Source organism: Callithrix jacchus, chromosome 7 (assembly GCF_049354715.1).
Source record: "Callithrix jacchus isolate 240 chromosome 7, calJac240_pri, whole genome shotgun sequence".
NCBI classification, from domain to species: Eukaryota; Metazoa; Chordata; class Mammalia; order Primates; family Cebidae; genus Callithrix; species Callithrix jacchus.
In genome coordinates, this window is record NC_133508.1 from 30787447 (window position 1) to 30807530 (window position 20084).

Here is a 20084-nt window from a genome sequence, read left to right on the forward strand (position 1 = left end):
CTGTTAATGAAACGATAAACTACGTTTATGTAAATATGTATGTGACCAAACTGGTATCTTTTTAAAATTTATTTTTGAACACAATAATTGTACATATTTATGGAATACAGCGTGGTATTTTGATACTTGTCATTTTTTGATGAGAACATTCAAAGCCTCTCTTCTATTTTGAAATATACGTTATTAACTACGGTCACCCTACTGTGCCATAGAACACCAGAACTTATTCTTCCTATGTGACTGTGGCTTTGCACCTGTTGACCAACCTCTCCCCATTTCTCCTATCTCCTCCCCAGTCAGGGGTAACCACTATTCTACTTTCTACTTCTATGAGACAAACTTTTACATTCCACATATAAATGAGATTGCCTGGATTATTTCACTTAATATAATGTCCTCTGGGTTCATCCATGTTCACTGCAAATGACAGAATTTCATTCTTTTCTATGGCTGAATAATATTTCACTGTATATATATGCCATATTTTCTTTATCCATTCATACATTAATAAACTTAGGTTGATTTCCTATCTTGGCTATTGTAACTAGTGCTGCAATAAACATAGAAGGGCAGATCTCTCTTCAACAACATACTGATTTCACTTATTTTGCATATATACCCAATATAGTGAAATTGTTAGGTCCTATGATAGTTCCATTATTAATATTTTAAAGAACTTCCACACTGTTTTCTATTATGGCTATACTAATTTACATTCTCACCAACAGTATAAATTAAGAGTTCCCTTTTCTCCAGATCCTTGCCAGGATTTGTTATTTTTTTTTTTTTGGTCTTTTTGGTAACAGTCATTCTAACAGGGGTAAGATGATAATCTCTTTACTGTTTTGATTTTGCATTTCCCTGATAAGTGATGTTGAACATTTTTTCATATATCTGTTGCCTTATGTCTTCTTTTGAGAAACATCTGTTTGGATCTTTTCCCATGTTAGCAATCAGATTGTTTGCCTGCTTTTTGCTATTGAGTTGTTTAGATTCCTTACACATTCTGGATATTAACCCCATCAGATGTATAGTTAGCTAATATTTTCTCCCATTCTTTAGGTTGTCTCTTCTTGACAACAAGAGACATTCTTTAGGTTGTCTCTTGACTGTTTCCTTTGCTGTACAGAAGCTTTTATGTTTGATGTAATCTCATTTGTTTCTTTTTGCTTTCCTTGCCTGTGTTTTCGCGGTCTTACCCATACAAACCTTGTCCAGACCAATATCATGAAGTGTTTCTCCTATGTTTTATCCCAGTAGTTTCATAGTTTGTCTTTAATCCATTTTGAGTTGATGTTGGTAAGAAACAGGCATCTAGTTCCTGCACATGGATATCCAGTTTTCCTCACACCATTTATTTCAGAGGATGTCCTTTCACCCAACGTGTGTTCTTAGCATGTTCCATCAAAAATCAACTGGTTGTAAATATATGGATTTATTTCTGGATTCTCTATTCTGTACCACTGTCCTATGTGTCTGTTTTTATGTCTGTTGCATGCTGTTTTGGTTACTATTGGTTAATATGGTTAATATTCTTTGAAATATTTTGAGAAGAATTGACATTATTTCTTCTTTAAATGTTCAGTAGGAAAAGCATCAGGGTTTGGGCTTTTCTTTGCTAGACTAATTCTTATTACTGATTCAATTTTGTTACTCATTATTGGTGTACTCAGGTGTTCCATTTCTTTATGATTCTGTCTTGGTAGGTTAAATGACTTTTGACCTTCCTGTGCCTAGATATTTATACTTTTCTTGAGGTTTGGAAATGCTTTGTAGTATAATTTGAAGTCAGGTAGTGTGATGCCTCCAGATTTGCTCTTTTTCTCAAGATTCCTTTGGCTACTCAAGGTCTTTTGCAGTTCCATTCTTGGGATTAAGTCATACCACCAAAGAATAGTATTCCTGGCCCAGTACTTTTGCTGGTCTCCTCCCTATTCACCCAGCAGGGCTGTATTTACCAAAGTGCCTTTGATGTTAGGCTACCAGAACATATAGAGAGGAGGATCAAGAAACAGGTCTTCATAAGAGACTCTTCAGTTATTTACTATGAGGATACTGTTTAAGTACAGGCTTGATTACACTGCAGTATAACAAAAAGAATATGTTTTCCTTTGAATTATAATTATTAGGCTTCTCCTAAAATACTGATTTTTTTTTTTTTCTGAGATGAAATCTTGCTCTGTCACCCACGCTGGAGTGCAGTGGCACAATCTTGGCTCACTGCAACCTCCGCCTCCTGAGTTCAAGCAATTCTCCTGCCTCAGCCTCCTGAGTAGCCTGGATTACAGGCACGTGCCACCACGCCCAACTAATTTTTGTAATTTTAGTAGAGACAGGTTTCACCATGTTGGTCAGGCTGGTCTCAAATTCCTGATCTCAGGTGATCCACCTGCTTCAGCCTCCCAAAGTGCTGGGATTACAGGCATGAGCCACAGCTCCTGGCCAATATTGATAAATTTTAATCTTGTGAACAACAGAAAACAAATCTCATCTTGAGAAATGTCTTCTTAGAGAACTTAGAGCAAAATCTGTGATCTACCTCAAGCAAAATATAGGAGCCTTGGGCCGGGCGCAGTGGCTCACGCCTGTAATCCCAGCACTTTGGGAGGCCGAGACGGGTGGATCACAAGGTCAAGAGATTGAGACCATCCAGGTCAACATGGTGAAACCCCGTCTCTACTAAAAATAGAAAAAATTAGCTAGGCATGGTGGAGCGTGCCTGTAATCCCAGCTACTCGGGAGGCTGAGGCAGGAGAATTGCCTGAGCCCAGGAGGCGGAGGTTGCGGTGAGCTGAGATTGCGCCATTGCACTCCAGCCTGGGTAACAAGAGCGAAACTCCGTCTAAAAAAAAAAAAAAAAAATATATATATATATATATATAGGAGCCTTTATAAGATGTAATGTGCATCCTATCCTTACTCCATTTGTACCACTTTTATAATTTTGATATGGTACAATGTATATACCATAAAATTAATCATTGTGCACTGAACAGTGAACAATTCAATGAAGTTTTAGTCCATTTTGAGAGGACTAAAAGGCACTAAATGGATGCAATCATTACTACAATCCAGTTTCCCATTATCTCTCCCAATTCCTTTGAGTTCATATGCAGGCAATTCCTGCTCCTACCCCCAGTTCCCCTCTGATCTTCTCACTAACTCAATCAGTTCACCTTTTCTAGACATTTCATAAGTGAAATCATATAATATGTAGTCTATTAAGTCTAGTTCCTTTCACCTAACACAATATTTTTAAGTTTCATCTATGCTGCAGTGTATATCAGTATTTTCTTCCTTTTTCATTGCTGAATAGTATTCCAATGTGCAGATATGCCACATTTTGTTTATTCATTTATCAGGTTATGGACATTTGGATTTTTTTCTTGTTTTTATTAATGTCTATTATAAATAACGTTGCCAAGAGCAATTACATACAAGTCTTTGTGTGAGCATATGTTTTCATTTCTGTTAGGCAGATTCCAAGAATTGGAATTGGTAGGTTTATATGGTACAATGATTAAAAATTATGTATCAATTTGGCTGGACCATAGCACCCAGATATTTGGTCAAACATTATTCTTGAAATTTCTGCAAGGGTTATTTTGGATAAGATCTACATTTAGACTGGTAGACTTTGAGTAGAGCAGATGGTCCTCCATTATATGAGGGCGCTTCATCTAATTAGCTGAAGGCCTAAATAGAACAAAAGGCTGACCTCTCTGGGAAAAAGGGAATTCCCCAGGAGACTCCCTTCAGACTTCATCTGCAACATTGGCTCTTCCTGGTCTTCCAGGTGACTGCCTTCCGACTCAAACTGCAATCCTTTTCTCAGTCTCCAGCCTCTGCTGGTTTCCTCCAACAGATACACCAAGATGCCACAACTGCATGAGCCAATTCCTTAAAATAAATTTCTTCATATATATATATATAATATACACACACACACCTGATTAGTTCTGTTTCTCTGGAGAACCTTACTACATATGGTAAGTTGGTTTAACTTTAAAAGAAATAGACAAACTATTTTCCAAAGTGGCTGTAACAATTTACATTCCTACCAACAATGTATAATATGAGAGTTCCTGTTTCTCCACATCCTAGACACCATATATTGTCCTTTTTATTACAGCCATCCTAGGGAGTGTAATCTCATTGTGGTGTCTCATTGTGTTTTTAATGTGCATTTTCCTAATGACTAATGATGCTCACTGTGGCTACATGTGGCTATTAATCAGTCTCATGTCTCTTCAGATGAAGTTTCTATTCTGTTCTTTTGCTCTTTAAGTTGGGTTGTTTGCCTTATGATTCACTTACAATTCTTTACATGTTTTGGATACAAGTTCTTTATCACACATGATATCCAAATATTTTCTCCCAGTCTGCAGCCTGTCTTTTTAGTTTCTTCCCAATGTCTTTTATAGCATAAAATTCTTAATTTTAATTAAATCAAATTCATCAATTTTTTATCTTATGGTTCATGCTTCTGGTATCATACCTAACAACTCTGCCTAATCCAAGGTCATCAAGTTTCTTCTATGCTTCCTTTTAGAAGTTTTATAATTTCTGCTCTCATGTTTAGGCCCATCATTCATTTTCAGTTAATTTTTGTGCATGATTATTGTGAAGAAGTTAATTTTTGTATATGACATCCAATTGTTTCAGCACCATTTGTTGAAAAAAAATAACCCTTTCTCTATTTAATTGTCTTAGCAGCTCTTTCGAAAATCAATGGACCACAAATGTAAATGTTTATTTCTGGACTCTCAATTCCTCTCCATTGATTTATCTGCTTATCCTTATGACAACATGCCACTGCCACGTTCTCTTGAATACCATCACTTTAGATTGAGTTTCAAAATGGGGATGTATAAATCCTCCAATTTTGTTCTCTTACCCATTTATTTTAAAATTTATTTGATCCAACTGTACTACGTATACTTATTAATACCACCTTAAATCCTTTCTTAGACAAGATAGATATACATGCAAAAATAAAATAGGCTATATTTTAAAGATGTTTTCAAAAGAACATAATCCTTTTAAGATTTCAACCATTAGCACGTTTCCGTAGGATTGACAAATTAAGTTTTCCCACCCCCCACACTCACATCAACAAACATACTGAATGCCTACTATGCTCTAGGCACAGTGCAAGGTTAGTTGCCAAAGATACAGAGAAAAATAATACACAGTTGCTCATTTAGCACATAAACATACAATGATGGCATAGTATATTAACAGGTATGTACAAGATAAAGGACAAAAGATATTAATCCAATCTTGTCAGATTTATCTTACTTTTATATAAGCCTATTTCTTAAAAAGTTTTACAAATTTTGTTATTTTCTAAACAAGACATGTTTAAAACTACCAGAGAGGCTAGTACTGACCAAAGCTTGAAATAAGAAATTCTGTTGTAAAGTACTTGTTATCTCCATCAGTTCAGGTCTTTTAATTTGCTTTTTCTTCTTAAGGTTACAAAAGGCAAAAGGGAAAAGTCTCATTTCACCTCTGACCCACCCTACTTTTCCCCATAGAGGTAACTTCTGTTATGCTCTGTCAACTCCTGACTGTACAGAGCAACAGGCTATAGAAGATACAGATAGTAAGAACTCTCAAAATACTCAGATCAATCTCAAACTTTATTTTAGATAGAAGCTTCAGCTTCCTTCCCACTAAACTTAACATCAGAACAACTGGTAAAACTTACAAGTTACTCATTTTCCTTCTTCCTCCCAACCCATGCCCCAGAAAAGGTAGAGATTAACAGAAAAAGACATAAACAACATATCTCTATAATGTGCATGTGTGTATGAAAGTTTCATAGTGCATATTCCTGAAACTTGTTCTATAAGAGATTTTAATATGTGTTCTTAAAAAATAAAGTAAGAAAGGAAGGAAGTTGGAAGGAAGGAAAGAAGAAAGAGGGTGAGTGTCTCCAAGTTCAAATACATTTGGGAAACACTGGGTTAAATGACATACCAATATACACTATGTTAAGTCCATTGTGATTGCTCCCACCTTTCCTAAAATTAGCAGACCACCAAAACCTTTAATCGTGGATCACTTAGTAATATCTTGAAAGAATATAGATCTTTACAAAAATATAGTGTGCAAAGCAAGTTGGATATAGCTTCCAGCTTATTGTCACACTCGTAGCAATTCATATAGCTGAACAAGGGTGGATAGAATCATGCACAAGGCCACATCAATTTGCTACTTAGCCAAAAGACTAAAAAATAAAATAAAAATAAAGTGAGTAGCCTGTCTCAAGATTCTACCTTTACTGTGTTGAAAAAACTGGTTTCATTTCTATGTGGCATTATTTTTCCTTTAGCTATATAATAAAATAATAAAACTGGACAGATGTTTGACTCCAAAACTAAATGCACTAATAGGTTTGCTTTTAATAAGTAAACATGATCAGAGTCTCAATATAAATTCTATTCAGTTTAAAATCTGCTTTACAAAACAAAAAATAGGATTAAAATAGTTTCTAACACTAGTAAATGCTTTATTGTAAAAGAAACTTTAAGAGATTGGCCAGGCACAGTGGCTCACGCCTGTAATCCCAGCACTTTGGGAGGCCAAGGCAGGTAGATCACCTAAGGTCAGGCGTTTGAGATCAGCCTGCCAACATGGTGAAACCCTGTCTCTACCAAAAATGCAATCATTAGCTGGGCATGGTGGTGGATGCCTGTAATCCCAGCTTCTCAGGAGGCTGAAGCAGGGGAATCGCTTGAACCTGGGAGGCAGAGGTTGCAGTGAGGTGAGATTGAGCCACTGCAATCCAGCCTAGGCGACAAGAACAAAACTGTCTCAAAAAAAAAAAAAAAAAAAAAGAAAGAAAGAAAGAAAAGAAAAGAAACTTTTAGAGGTTAACAGAAACTGCTATAAAATATTTACCTATAATGATAAATACCGATAGCAACCTATCTATGTGTAGAAAAATAGTGAATCTGGAAATATCTCCTCATATGTTAGGATTCAAATCAAGATATAACTCAGCAATGAGTGCTATTAAATTTGCCAATGAGGCCAGGTGTGGTAGCTCACACCTATAATCCCAGCATTTTGGGAGGCTGAGGTGGGTGGATCACGAGGTCAGGAGTTCAAGACCAGCCTGGCTAAGATGGTAAAACCCCACCTCTACTAAAAACTACAAAAATTAGATGGTCACGGTAACAGGTACCCGTAATCCCAGCTACTCTGAAGGCTATGGCAGGAGAATCACTGGAACCCGGGCGGCGGAGGTTACAGCGAGCCGAGATCGCACCACTGCATTCCAGCCTAGGGTACAGAATGAGACTCTGTCTCAAAAAAAAAATTGTCAATGAGACTGAATCAGGCCTTTATTACCAAACTGTAGTCATGAGCAATAACTTTTCAATATATCTTATTCCTGTCTTCCTACTAAAATTTTACTTGGGTGAAAAGTCTAGGAGGATTTCCTACTGAGGTGATCCTTATAGGAACTAAAATAGCTGCTGTATGTCCTAGGTGGAAACTTTTCTGAAATTCTACTTCAGGAGAAAACAGGAAAATTAAGTCACTGATGAAGAAAAGTTTCCACCATACACTTAAGCACTCTTTTTGGTTTCTTCATTGCTGCTATTGACAGGAAGTGTGATAACTGTCACCCTTGCTTATAAATGTCAGATAGCCTTAGTCCTTTATACTCAAACCCCAACTATTTAGTTAATGCCCTATTCAAGCTTCCATTAAATCTTTTACCACTCTAATTCAAGTACAAATGATTTCTCCTTCCTCTAAGCTTCCTGATTCTTGTCCATGCCTCTCACTTAGCTTATAACCATACTTAACGTACTTTAGGTTGCTGCTTAACTTGATTAGTGTACATATCCTGTTCGTCGGGAAGTCTAGGACACTTCAGATGGCAGGGACAAGGTGGTGCACTTCTCTGGAGAGCCCACCATACCAGGCACAATGCTGTTTACACCAGCATTCTGCAAAGATTTGTTGACTGACTGTCATTAGTATTCAGTGCTTTTCCTAGAAATAGTTAATTCTTGAGGGAAAATATAAGTGTTTTTCTATTATGAGAACAATGAATGTGCTTATTAGTTTCAGGAAATGTTAACAGATTATCTTTTAATCGATGACTAAATATAGTCTTTTTTTCTATGACCAAGCACAGAATAAAAGGCTAGGTTAGCCAGGTATAGCTTACCTAAGGACTTGGGCACAGAATGTTGTGAGGAAATTAACTATTCAATGACAAAAGGACTCTCAACAGGATCTACCATTACAGATTAACAGGAAGGATGAGGGTAATATTTATAGACATGCACACAATCATACACATACGGAACAATAACCTTAAACTATAAAAATCCTAGAAAAAACCTAGGAAATACCATTCTGGACATTGGCCTTGGCAAGGAATTTGTAGCTAAGACCTCAAAAGCAATTGTACCAAAAACATTGACAAGTAAGACCTAATTAAACTAAAGAGCTTTTCCATAGCAAAAGAAACTAACAACAGCATAAACAGACCTTACAGAGTGGGAGAAAATATTCAAAAACTACACATCCAACAAAGGTCTAATATCTAGAATCTATAAGGAACTTAAGCAATTCAACAAGCAAATTACCCCTTTAAAAAGTGGGCAAAAGGCCAGGAGTGGTGGCTCACACCTATAATCCCAGCACTTTGGGAGGCCGAGGTGGGTGGATCACAAGGTCAAGAAATCGAGACCATCCTGGTCAACAAGGTGAAACACCGTCTCTACTAAAAATACAAAAATTAGCTGGGCATGATGGTGCGTGCCTGTAGTCCCAGCTACCTAGGAGGCTGAGGCAGGAGAATTGCCTGAACCCAGGAGGCGGAGGTTGCAGTGAGCCGAGATCTCACCATTGCACTCCAGCCTGGGTAACAAGAGTGACACTCTGTCTTAAAAAAAAAAAAAAAAAGTGGGCAAAGGACATGAACAAACACTTCGCAAAAGAATATATAAAAGCAGCCAATAAATATATATAAAAAAAAGCTCAACATCACTCATCATCAGAGAAATGCAAATCAAAACCAAAATGAGATACTATCTCATACCAGTAAGAATACCTAGTATTAAAAAATCAAAAAATAACAGATGCTGGTGAGGCTGCAGAGAAAAGGGAATGCTTACACACTGTTGGTGGGAATGTAAATTAGTTCAGCCACTGAGGACAGCAGTTTGGAGAGTTCTCAAAGAACGTAAAACCCAGCATTCCCATTACTGGGTATATACCTACAGGAAAAAAATTGTTCTATAAAAAAGACACATGAACTCCTATGTTCATGACAGCACTATGCACAATAGCAAAGACATGGAATCAACCAAGATGTCCACCAAAGAAAATGTGGTATATATACATCATGGAATACTATGCAGCCATAAAAAAAAATGTCCTTGGCAGCAACATGGATGCAGCTGGAGGCCATCATCCTAAGTGAAATAACTCAGGAATGGAAAACTAAGTACTGCATGTCCTTACTTAGAAGTGGGAGTGAAACATTATGTACACATGGACACAAAGATGGCAGCTATAGACCCTGGGGACTACTAGAGGAAGGAGAGAGGGAGCAGGGAGGCAAGAGTTGAAAAAGTAACTATTGGGTGCTATGCTCAGTACCTAGCTGACAGGATCATCTACACCCTAAACTTCAGCATTACACAATATACCCATGTACCAAATCTGCACATGTACCCCCTAAATCTTAAATAAAAGTTGAAATGATTTTAAACTTTAAATTGATGTTACTTTAGGTTGCTGTCTAACTTGATTAGTGTATGTATCCTGTTCGTTGAGAAGTCTAGGACACTTCAGATGGCAGGAACAAGGTGGTGCACATCCCTGGAGAGAATGTTTAGCATTCTGCAAGTATTCGTTGAGTGACATTAGTATTCAGTGCTTTATAGTACTCAATACTTTGTCACCTCTTGTCACAATAAATAACACACAATTGAATCAGAAGTTCTTACTCCATCCTTTATCTACTCTATGTAAAAAAACATGTACATACTGAATGTATCACTCTTTACTATTAGGAATATTGTAAAAAAAAATAAAATCTACAAAAGTAATCCAGGAGTCTTATTCATTCATTCAACAAACCATTATTGAAAACCCACTGCCTATAATTACCCAGCACTTTGGAAGCCAAAGTGGGAGGATCACCCAAGGACGGGAGTCTTAGACCATCCTGGGCAATACAGCAAGACCCTGTCTCTACAAAATAAAAAATAAATTAGCAGGGCTTGGTGGCATTTGCCTGTAATCCTAGGTACTCAGGAGGCTGAGGTGGGAGGATCACTTGAGCCCAGGAGTTTGAGGCTATAGTGGGCTATGATCATGCCACTGCACTATATAGTCTGGGTGACCAAGTAAGCTCCTGTCTCAAAAAAAAAAAAAAAAAGGAAAAAGAAAATGAAAACCTATTGTATGACAGGCTCTGTATTAGGCACTGGAGAACTAAAGGTGAATGATTAATATCAGCAATTCATGTTGGCTCTCTAAAGCAGATTTAAACAGAACTAATCCAAAAATTCATCTACCCACCTCCCTGTAAAACTATTCCAGACAGTTAAGGGGCACTAAAAATATTTTATCTCATTGCTTAGAGCAATGCAGACAGTTTACTTTGCCTAAACACTAGCAAACTTAAAATTATCCTAGAAACTCCTTCAAAGAGATACTGTTTCATTTCAGTCCCCAAGCCCGCAGGTTCCCAAGTTGTTGACTGAAAGATACAGAGAGGTGCTATAAGCAGTAAGAGTAAACTTACCCTTGGAGCCTTGTCCAAACAAACCTCTTTACCTGAGATTAAGGAAGTGCTGGCAAAAGTACTCCTTGTCCCTGTAAATTCAGAAAAAGCTGCTAAACCATTCTATGCTTCACGGCGTAATATTGTCTTCTAAAACTTTAGAGGAAAAGGCAAAAATAGAAAGCCTTTTTGTCAACCACAAAAATTTATGTATTTTAAATTGTGGGGGAAAGATGAGCTGGTATATACTTTTAAAACCAGAGAAAAAGGAAATAAGTGTCTCCCCAATGCTCAACTATAACTTCTGAGAGCTAATAAAGAAAAGCAAAAATATTGTAGTTTCAGCTGAGCTGCCTTGTATCTGAGGCAACTTAAAATGATCTACTGATTAAGTAGGCTAAAAGTGAGATGGTAAGGTCAAAATTTATCCTTTTAGAATCAAAACCCATTTTTATAGTGTGTTTTAAAAAGAAAGGATGTAATCTTTAATATGTCCATAGGGTTTCATTCAACCAGAAACTCAGTAAACCGTGACTGAATAGATTTAAAAATCTATAAAATTAACCTGATGACAATCTCGCCAAATTTTAATTTTAAAACGAATATGTTACTTCTCTGTTGTTTTAAATTAAAGGGATTTCTTCTGGGGCTGCAAAGGAATGAATATTTAGCCTATCTCATCAAGGAAGGAGCGATTTCTTGTCTTAAAAACAGGAGGTTCGCCTACATGATCACCTGGGACAAACTTGGCCAGTGCAAGCAGGCCAGAAGGCTATTGGAGCCTGGGAATATTTAACATAAAGAAAGGAATTACAGCTCAGTAAGATCAGAGGGAATTACACAGGAAATGTGAACAGTAACCCTTTCATATCTCTGTACCCCTCCCACTGCCTGTGATAAATGAAGTCCTGCTACCGCCCAGTTACATGAATATACAAGCCAAGAGCAAAGAGGGATTGAGAAAAACGGGGCAAAAAGACATTTTATACACACACACACACAGCACAGCATAAATTTATAACCGCATGATAAAATCATGCTGGTCCCTCTAACCTAATTGCTACATATATACTGTATCACTGCCTAAAAATTCCAAAGACACTTGAAGAATCAGGCAGGGGTAGGAGGATGGGATAGTTGGCAAGCTCATCCTAAGTAGGGAAACGTGGCTCCTATAAAGCTGACCAAACAAATAGGTCTCCACCCTGGCTTATGTTTAAACATCTTGTTCCTAGTCAGTCTGTAGGGAAAGCATTCTTTCCACAATAAATAACACGCAATTGAATCAGAAATTCTTACTCCATCCTTTATCTACTCTCTGTAAAAGTTTATTCAATATTCCAAGCCAAAAGCTTAGAGAATTTAACTGATTGTAAACTTTTTTCTTCTGAGACGGAGTTTCGCTCTTGTTGCCCAGGCTGGAGTGCAGTGGGTATTCTCGGCTCACTGCAATCTCCAACTCCCAGGTTCAAGCAATTCTCCTGCCTCAGCTTCCTGAGTAGCTGAGATTACAGGCATGCACCACGCCCAGCTAATTTTGTATTTTTAATAGATATGGGGTTTCTCCATGTTGGTCAGGATGGTCTCGAACTCCTGACCTCAGGTGATCCACTACCTCAGCCCCGAAAATTGTTGGGATTACAGGGGTGAGCCACTGTGCCTGGCCTCTGATAGTAAACTTTATTATAGCCTAGCTATAGTGAAGGTAAGGTAAAATATTTCTAGCTGTTACTTGGAAAGGCAGATGTGACTGTACAAATCTTAGATACATTTAGAAACCCGTGGTTGGGATCTGAAGAAAACAAGACACACTTACCACAGCTGCCTGTGGGTAACAGGGAAATGCTCAGTTTCCACAAACCAGTGAGTTTGAGAGATAATTCATTTTAAAAATACACACAAAAACAGTCCTCAGATGGTGAGGGCATGGGTTAGGGTAACAAAATACAGTGGAGAAAAAGGTGGTGTGACACATTTAAGCTATGGAATGGAATTTCATGGGTCACTTTGAAATAAGATTTTTTTTCATTGGTCTAACTTCAGGATAGGGATGGTTTGCCACAGAGTAAGTCAAAAAATAAATGAAAGAATATGGTGGTGACAATGAACAACTGCCAATGAAAGTCAAAAGGACAGACTTTCAGAATTCTCTAGACGAGGGAACAAAAAAGATTTTTTTTCCCCTAGCAAAGTGCCCCCTCCAAAGCACACACAGTCCGCTTTAAGGAACAGCCTATACCCACAGTGTTTTCATATACTAAACGGCATATCACTAGAAAACAGTAAATGGGATTTAAACTGTAGACATCCTAGTTGCCTTAAACAACTGATGTTTAATTTCTCAAATACTGGATCACAATATGCAGTCTCATGACACTGTAAGGAGCTAAAGGTGCTCATTCTTTCCACGAATTCTGAATTTCTATAACACGTATGTTGGGAAAATACAGTAAAACAGTGGGGAGGAAAATTTTAAACAAACCCAGAATAAACCAGACTTCTGACCGGGTTTCCAGCAAGAATCGGTTCCCCATTAGAATGTGGACCCTGAAGTATACCAAATGCAAGCTCAGTGGAGTTCTGTCTCCTCAGCTGAAAATGACACTTACTCTGAAAATGAGCACTTCTTAACATTTTCAACCCATGTTCCATCCTATTAAATATAAAATCCTCAAAATCCCATTAAATGTTATTTGTGACTTCAAAATAAAGTATAATAACCAAAACCAAACCAAAGGAAGGTAAACTTCTATTGTTTTCTTTCAATGTCTCATCATAACCATTTACAAACTCATTTACTTATAAATACTTGCATAAGTGGACAGATATTAATAATTAATGCTTTTTAAAATCTTGAAGACAAAAAAGATAAAAATGCCTATGAAGACTAATAATGACAATGAAATGATATTTACTGGGACCTTTGGCAAATGGTATTTATTGGGACCTTCTCCTCTCCTCCACAGTTACTATTAATATAAATGATCTTTTCTTTATTAGCATTCAGCCAGAAGAAATGTTGACTGAAATATATGAGGCCTTCAATACTTGTTAAATGTTAAAAGAGGTGATAGAATCTCTTTTTCTTTTCTGAAAATAACAGAACCCTAATACAGTAACCTTTCTCAAGTAATAAAGGATAGAAGCAAGTAGGGGCCGGGCGCGGTGGCTCACGCCTGTAATCCCAGCACTTTGGGAGGCCAGGGCGGGTGGATCACGAGGTCAAGATATCGAGACCATCCTGGTCAAAATGGTGAAACCCTGTCTCTACTAAAGATACAAAAAATTAGCTGGGCATGGTGGCGCGTGCCTGTAATCCCACCTACTTGGGAGGCTGAGGCAGGAGAATTTCCTGAACCCAGGAGGCGGAGGTTGCGGTGAGCCGAGATCGTGCCATTGCACTCCAGCCTGGGTAACGAGAGCAAAACACCATCTCAAAAAAAAAAGAAGAAGCAAGTAGGTTAAGTCTTTAGTATAGAGACGAACTATAGGAGATTTTGACAACAGTTAATGATAATGAAAATGGTAAGAAAACCACCTAATACTGAAACATTTATATAGTACTTAGCAATGTCTAACATACTTTATGTAATTTCAACCCTACTATGAACTGAATGAACTGAATATTTTGATTAAAACAGTGTCAAGTACCTATTCAAAGTCACACAGCTAGTTAAGCAGCAGAGCTGAGATTTAAAACTTTCTGAGAGCTATCCCATTCACTAAAAGCTCTTTATTTTGTCATGAAATGGGGGAAATATCCTCATCCAAACTCCAAAATCAGTGTATACATAAGCACAATTGTTTTTCTCTCAACCTACCCAATATCACTCCCTTTCTACCAATTCCCATAAAAATTCTTGGAGTTCTATTGCAGCAGCTTTTATTTCCTCATACCAGTATGACTAAGGGCAAAAAGAAAGACTTCTTTCCAAAGGGAACCTCCCTCAATCTAAGTCTTGTATCCTATAACTGTCCCCAAAATGGACATCACCATAGGCATAGGCTTTTCAAACCATTAACTAGTGAGGAAATGTCTGGGGTTGTCTGTTCCTCATTTAAACTCAGTCAAATAGGACACATACTACCACTTCATTCCTAAAAGTTGAGCAAGAATCACCCTCATAACCTCAGCTTTCTGGTTGAGCAAGCAGACACCTGACTCCGAGGACCTTGTAAAGGCCAACTGCACAAGAATAAAAAATGTAACAGACTGGCAGTTCCAGTCTTAGCAATGTTTAAAAATCATTTCAAATGTTTTGGTATTGACGTCTTATTAAAGAATGCTAAACTACTGGCATTAATAATTTACTGTAAATGAAAGGTATATTGAAGGTGGAATTTTATTCATATAAAATCAACTGTTTTACTTCTGAAAGTTATTATGATTATGAAGCTAAATTATATGAAAAATGCTAAGCATCCTGCCTAGCCCATAGTAACTACTCAATAATAAATGCCAGCTGCTATTAGTAATACTGCAGAAGTATTAAAAATAAAACATAACAATGGAAGGCCATATTTAAAATGAACCAGCAATCAACACTCTGTATTTTTTTAAACATCCAAAAAAATATACATCTGTTGTATGTATACACATATATGCATAAAAATATTTAGAAGACAATTTGGAAGAGTAGGTAGCAAAATGATGATCTCTGGGGAGACAGAAGGGTGGTAGTCAAATGGAACTTTAGACTGAGCTATAAATGCTTTTTGTTTTTTAACAAAGAGAAACTGTTATGAATTTCCTCTGTAAATAATTTTATTTTAAAAAGAAAAATCTTAGTTTCTCCAATTCCATAGTTGATTTCAGTATTACATGAAAAAAGTTTACTTTTTTGCAGTTAATGGGTTCAAATTTCTAAAACCTCATTTTCTTTATTTAATCTTCTTAATGATATTTCCAATTGCTATATTAAAAAAAGTTGCTCATGCCACACCCCCCTCAACAATTTTATTAAGTTTTTAAAACCACTCAGTGTATTAATCAAAGTGCAAAGAGGCTCTCAAAGTCTGGGAAGCCATAAATCAAAACAGTTTCACATAAAAAGATTATCTTTTCCCCTTAAATTTCGTTATGTGTTTACATTTAATAAACTACACACAGAAAGTAGAGCCCTTGCTTCTTTTTAAGACCAAAAGTTTGCCTATTTAAAATCATTGTAACAATTTCAGATGTCTTAAGGGGTGCTATAATTAAAAACCTCTCCTTCTAGGCTCTTCCTAATTTCTAATTCTTGTTTGCACCATTTGTGCTGGTTTTTATATTTTTAACTTTTCTTCTAGTTCACAGCCAGAACTTTGACTTTTGTATCCTATTCTTTTTTCCTTCAGATCATCTAGCTTTTAGCCAATAAAATGTGTATAAACTATATCACAAAAGCTCTTACTAACTCCCTAAAAACAGCAAATAGCGGGCCTTTTGTGGCTCAGGCACGGAGGTAAGCCACATGCAACATGGGCCAGACTCAGCCTGGGCCCCTTCAATTTACAAATCCAGCTTAAAATAAATTACAGGCCTCTACTGTTGTCAAAAAAGACCAACACTTCAATAATGAGAGAGAGAGAAAGCAGCCTCGTACTTGAACAGGACACTGGGCTGAATAGGAAATCCCTACCTCAAAGAGCCGTGGGATTCAATGACTGTGGGAGGCCATGCAATCTCTTTTAAATAGACTTTAAGTTCAAGAAAGACTTCTACTGCAACTTAACAGGGAAAAATGTTTGATCGAAAGGTATCTCTCTATATTTAAAATTTTTAATTTTGGATATAACGTGTAGCTAGTAGAGAGGGATCCGATCATCATCTTCATCATCAGCTGAAAACAGAAAGCACGTGTATCAACAATTTTTTTTCCTCCCAGATGTTTTATAGGTATTATTTTTTTCCTCCCAGATGCTTAATAGGTATTAATGAGTCCACAGCTGTGGACTCATTAATACCTGTAAAGACATACAAGAATGGTTTCTCCAGTAGTTAACTCTGTAGTTCTAAAAGACTTAAACACTCTAGAAATCTGAAAGTATAGGCATCCTGAGGCTGCTTCTTTCTAATCTCAGGACACATTCAAGTCACCTGCGTTATTCACACCCACACATTCTATTATTCTCTTCTGTATGCCTCCATGTACCTGGCGCTCTAGTTACCCATTCAGTCATATCCCTCGGGACTATAAATGCCTTGAGAACAGAGACTTGATCTTCTCCGTCTTACTTTGTAAGTCCTATTGCCTTGCATAGCGTAGATTCTCTACAAAAACTGAATGAAACATAGTAAGTATTAGCCATTTATTGGTTGGTCTTACTCAAGTTCCTGAGGGAAGAATTTACTGAATGTTGATCTCTGCATCGCTAACCGGGGCCTACAATGCAGTGGTACTTAAAAGCCTATATCATACACATTTTTTAAATTCACATTTCTAATTTATTTTGAATTTTATTTACATTTATTCAATTCATATGTGTTTACTAAAACAAAACACATTTCTGAAATGAAATAACTCTCTCCCATCCCTGGAAGCTCTTGATATAGAGAAAAATAAAACTTTTCAACTATTTTTTAGTTCTCAATGTGATGACTACAGAGAAGAAAAGCAGCCAATGTCCACTGTCCAGTCTTTTCTGTGCTGCTCTGGATGGAGCCTTTGTTGGTGGCTCTTCGTCCAGAATCTGGGCAGAACAAAGCCTTTCTTCAAAAAGGGTCACTCTTTGACTGCTACATAGATTTTATTCAGTCAGCACTCTTCCCCAGCTCTTCACAACTGTGACGTGCTCATTATTTGAAAACTCTCTCTGCCCACCCTGCATGTGATCATGCCCAGCTCGACTTATGACATATAGCCAGCTCGGGCAGCATCCTATTACTGCCCTTGTAAAACACAACTTTGGTGCCAGCAGCTGTTTCACCACTCGGGAGTTCAATGAAGGATGTTCAGCGTGACCCACAGCCTGATGGCTGACTGGTACCACACAACAGGTCCACCACCCAGTATCCTCAATTTTGAGAAACACACATATCCCAGTGGAAAAGGTGATACACTTCTGGGAATCTAGATAAATATTTTTGTCAAGTATTCTCCAGGAAAAAATGGTGATTTAACATTTCTGGCTAGGCATAGGTGCTCAGGCCTGAAATCCCAACATTTTGGGAGGCCAAGGTAGGAGGATTGCTTGAAGCCAGGAGTTTGAGACCAGCCTGTGTAAGACAGGGAGACCCTGTCTCTAAAAAAATTTAAAAAATTAGCCAAGGATGGTGATGCATGCCTGTAGTCCCAACTAGTCAGGGGACTGAGGCGGGAGGATCACTTTAGCCTGAGAGTTCAAGGCTGCAGTATGATCAAGCCATTGCACGCCAGCCTGGGTGATGGAGTGAACTCTTGTCTCAAGAAAACAAAAACAGAACAAATAACAACAACAACAAACATTCCTCTGAGTCATTCTAGTACCAGATTATTTCCATGTGTCACAATATAGACAATTGACTGCAACACATGTCATGCCACTTACCTAATATGAAGTCAGAACATAAACATGTGAGCCATATATGATTCCTTCTTCTAATCCTCCTATTCAAAGCAGTAAGATAAATGATTTATTCTTCTTGACTTTACAAAATGATATTAAAAATAAAAATGCTTGATAAGTAGAAACCTCCATGTTCTACCCCGGTCCTCTGGTCAGTCATATCATTTTAAAGTTAGAAAGGATCTTTGAGTCAGATTCCTCATTTAATAAATCTAGTCTGAGACTCACAAGAGTTAAATGGTTTTTGCCACAGTCACAAACAAGAACAGAGAACCAAAGCTAGAATAAAAGTCTCCTGCCTCCTCAGCCCATGTGCTTTCCAGAATGCCACACTAAATCTAGTCTCTTGCCAAGAACTTCTCCCTGACCTGATAATCCTGGAGAGGCTGTTCTCAGCTTCACTTCACTCCCTACCTCTTGGTAGTCTAGCTACATAATCATGCACTAAAAAAAAAAAAAAAAAAAAAAAATTAAAGAGAAGCTTTCCATGTCTAAAAATAACTTAGCAACAGCATTGTTTTCTTAAAGATATAATATTACCCCTAGCAACTACTACACTTCCTTCTCCACTGTTTCCAAGACAAGACTGAGTGTCCTCTAAGACCCTGCTTCCCTATATGGTTCTCAAGCATGTTCTGAAAAAACTAGGAGAGCCCCATACAAGGTCCCTTATTATATAGAGAGAATGAAGTTGGTACTCATTTGAGAGGAGGTTAGATGACTAGGCACATTCAAGATGGGGAAAACAGTCTGTTAGAGACTCAGAAGCAACAGACGACAGCTTCTGTCACTGAACAAATATTAATGAGAATCTAAGTGCCAGGCCCTGTGTTACCTGATGTAGTAACTGACAGGAAAATCTTAGAAAACAAGCTTACAAATCTACTAAATAACTGCCATAAAATCCACACCATAAAATCTATTAATCCAATAATCCTAAACATGTTCCAGACCTTAGACTTTGCTATAGCAAATATCAAATACATAACTTGGTATCTTAATTTCAAATCTGACTATTTCTACTTTTCTCCTAGTCTAATGAGCAAAGAAATAGTTTGAATGTGGACAACAGGAAAAATGAAAATGGTACCTTTTCAAGATATAATATAAAAATAAATCAAGAAAATAATGAATAATAGGAGATCAGAGTTTAATTTTGATGGCTTAAGATTCCTTTTGAAATATATTTGAAAAAGCAGAAATTAATTTAAGGTTGTGACATGTTAGGGTTTTCATAATCTTTATGCCCATCTAAAAGTTAATTTTAAAAGTATATAAATTATTTAAAATTATAATTTAGTAATAGTCTGAATTAAAAAATCTTAGATCATATTAATGAAAATAGAGAAGCAGGTAAGTAAAAACATATTAAATTTCTCATTTAACGCTGAGAGAAATCAAAAGACACCATCCTATTCTTGCCTGTTAATGATAGGTATCATATATACTTAAAGCAAAAAAAAAAACAAAAAAAAAACCTTTAAACTAATCTTTACTAGATTTCAAAGCCTCTTAGGTGACCATAAGTTAAAAATTAAAATCAAATTAAACATAAAACTTTAAATCAAAACAGCAAAAAATCTAAAACATAATGAAAACAAGGAAGAATTTCAAACAGAAAGCTGAAAGGAAGATCAATAAAGTAAAATCAATCAGAATAATCTGGAAACAAATCTAAATGCATTAAATATTTGTTAAGAGACATTCTTTTTAGGTTAAAAAAGTGAAATCCAACTATGTTCTACTTTTAGGAAACATACCTAAAATAAGGACAAAGAAAGGTAAATAC

General features: G+C 36.9%; 1 protein-coding gene across 37 annotated transcripts in view; it reads right to left on the reverse strand.

Annotated features, from left to right (window-relative positions):
• Positions 1-20084, reverse strand: part of ZNF438 (zinc finger protein 438) — a 168566-nt gene that overhangs the window by 94858 nt on the left and 53624 nt on the right. For 6 of the 37 annotated variants that reach the window (XM_078329757.1, XM_078329754.1, XM_078329762.1 and 3 more), the window contains exons 3-4: positions 18278-18336; positions 14095-14201 (exon numbers count right to left, since the gene is read on the reverse strand). The exons of 24 other annotated variants lie outside the window; for them this stretch is intronic. The gene's annotated coding sequence lies outside the window, so the exon portion shown is untranslated. Of the gene's footprint in view, positions 1-10789; positions 10861-14094; positions 14202-18277; positions 18337-20084 lie in introns of all 37 variants that reach the window. 7 more of the 37 variants (XM_078329755.1, XM_078329761.1, XM_078329773.1 and 4 more) reach the window with 3 other exon arrangements.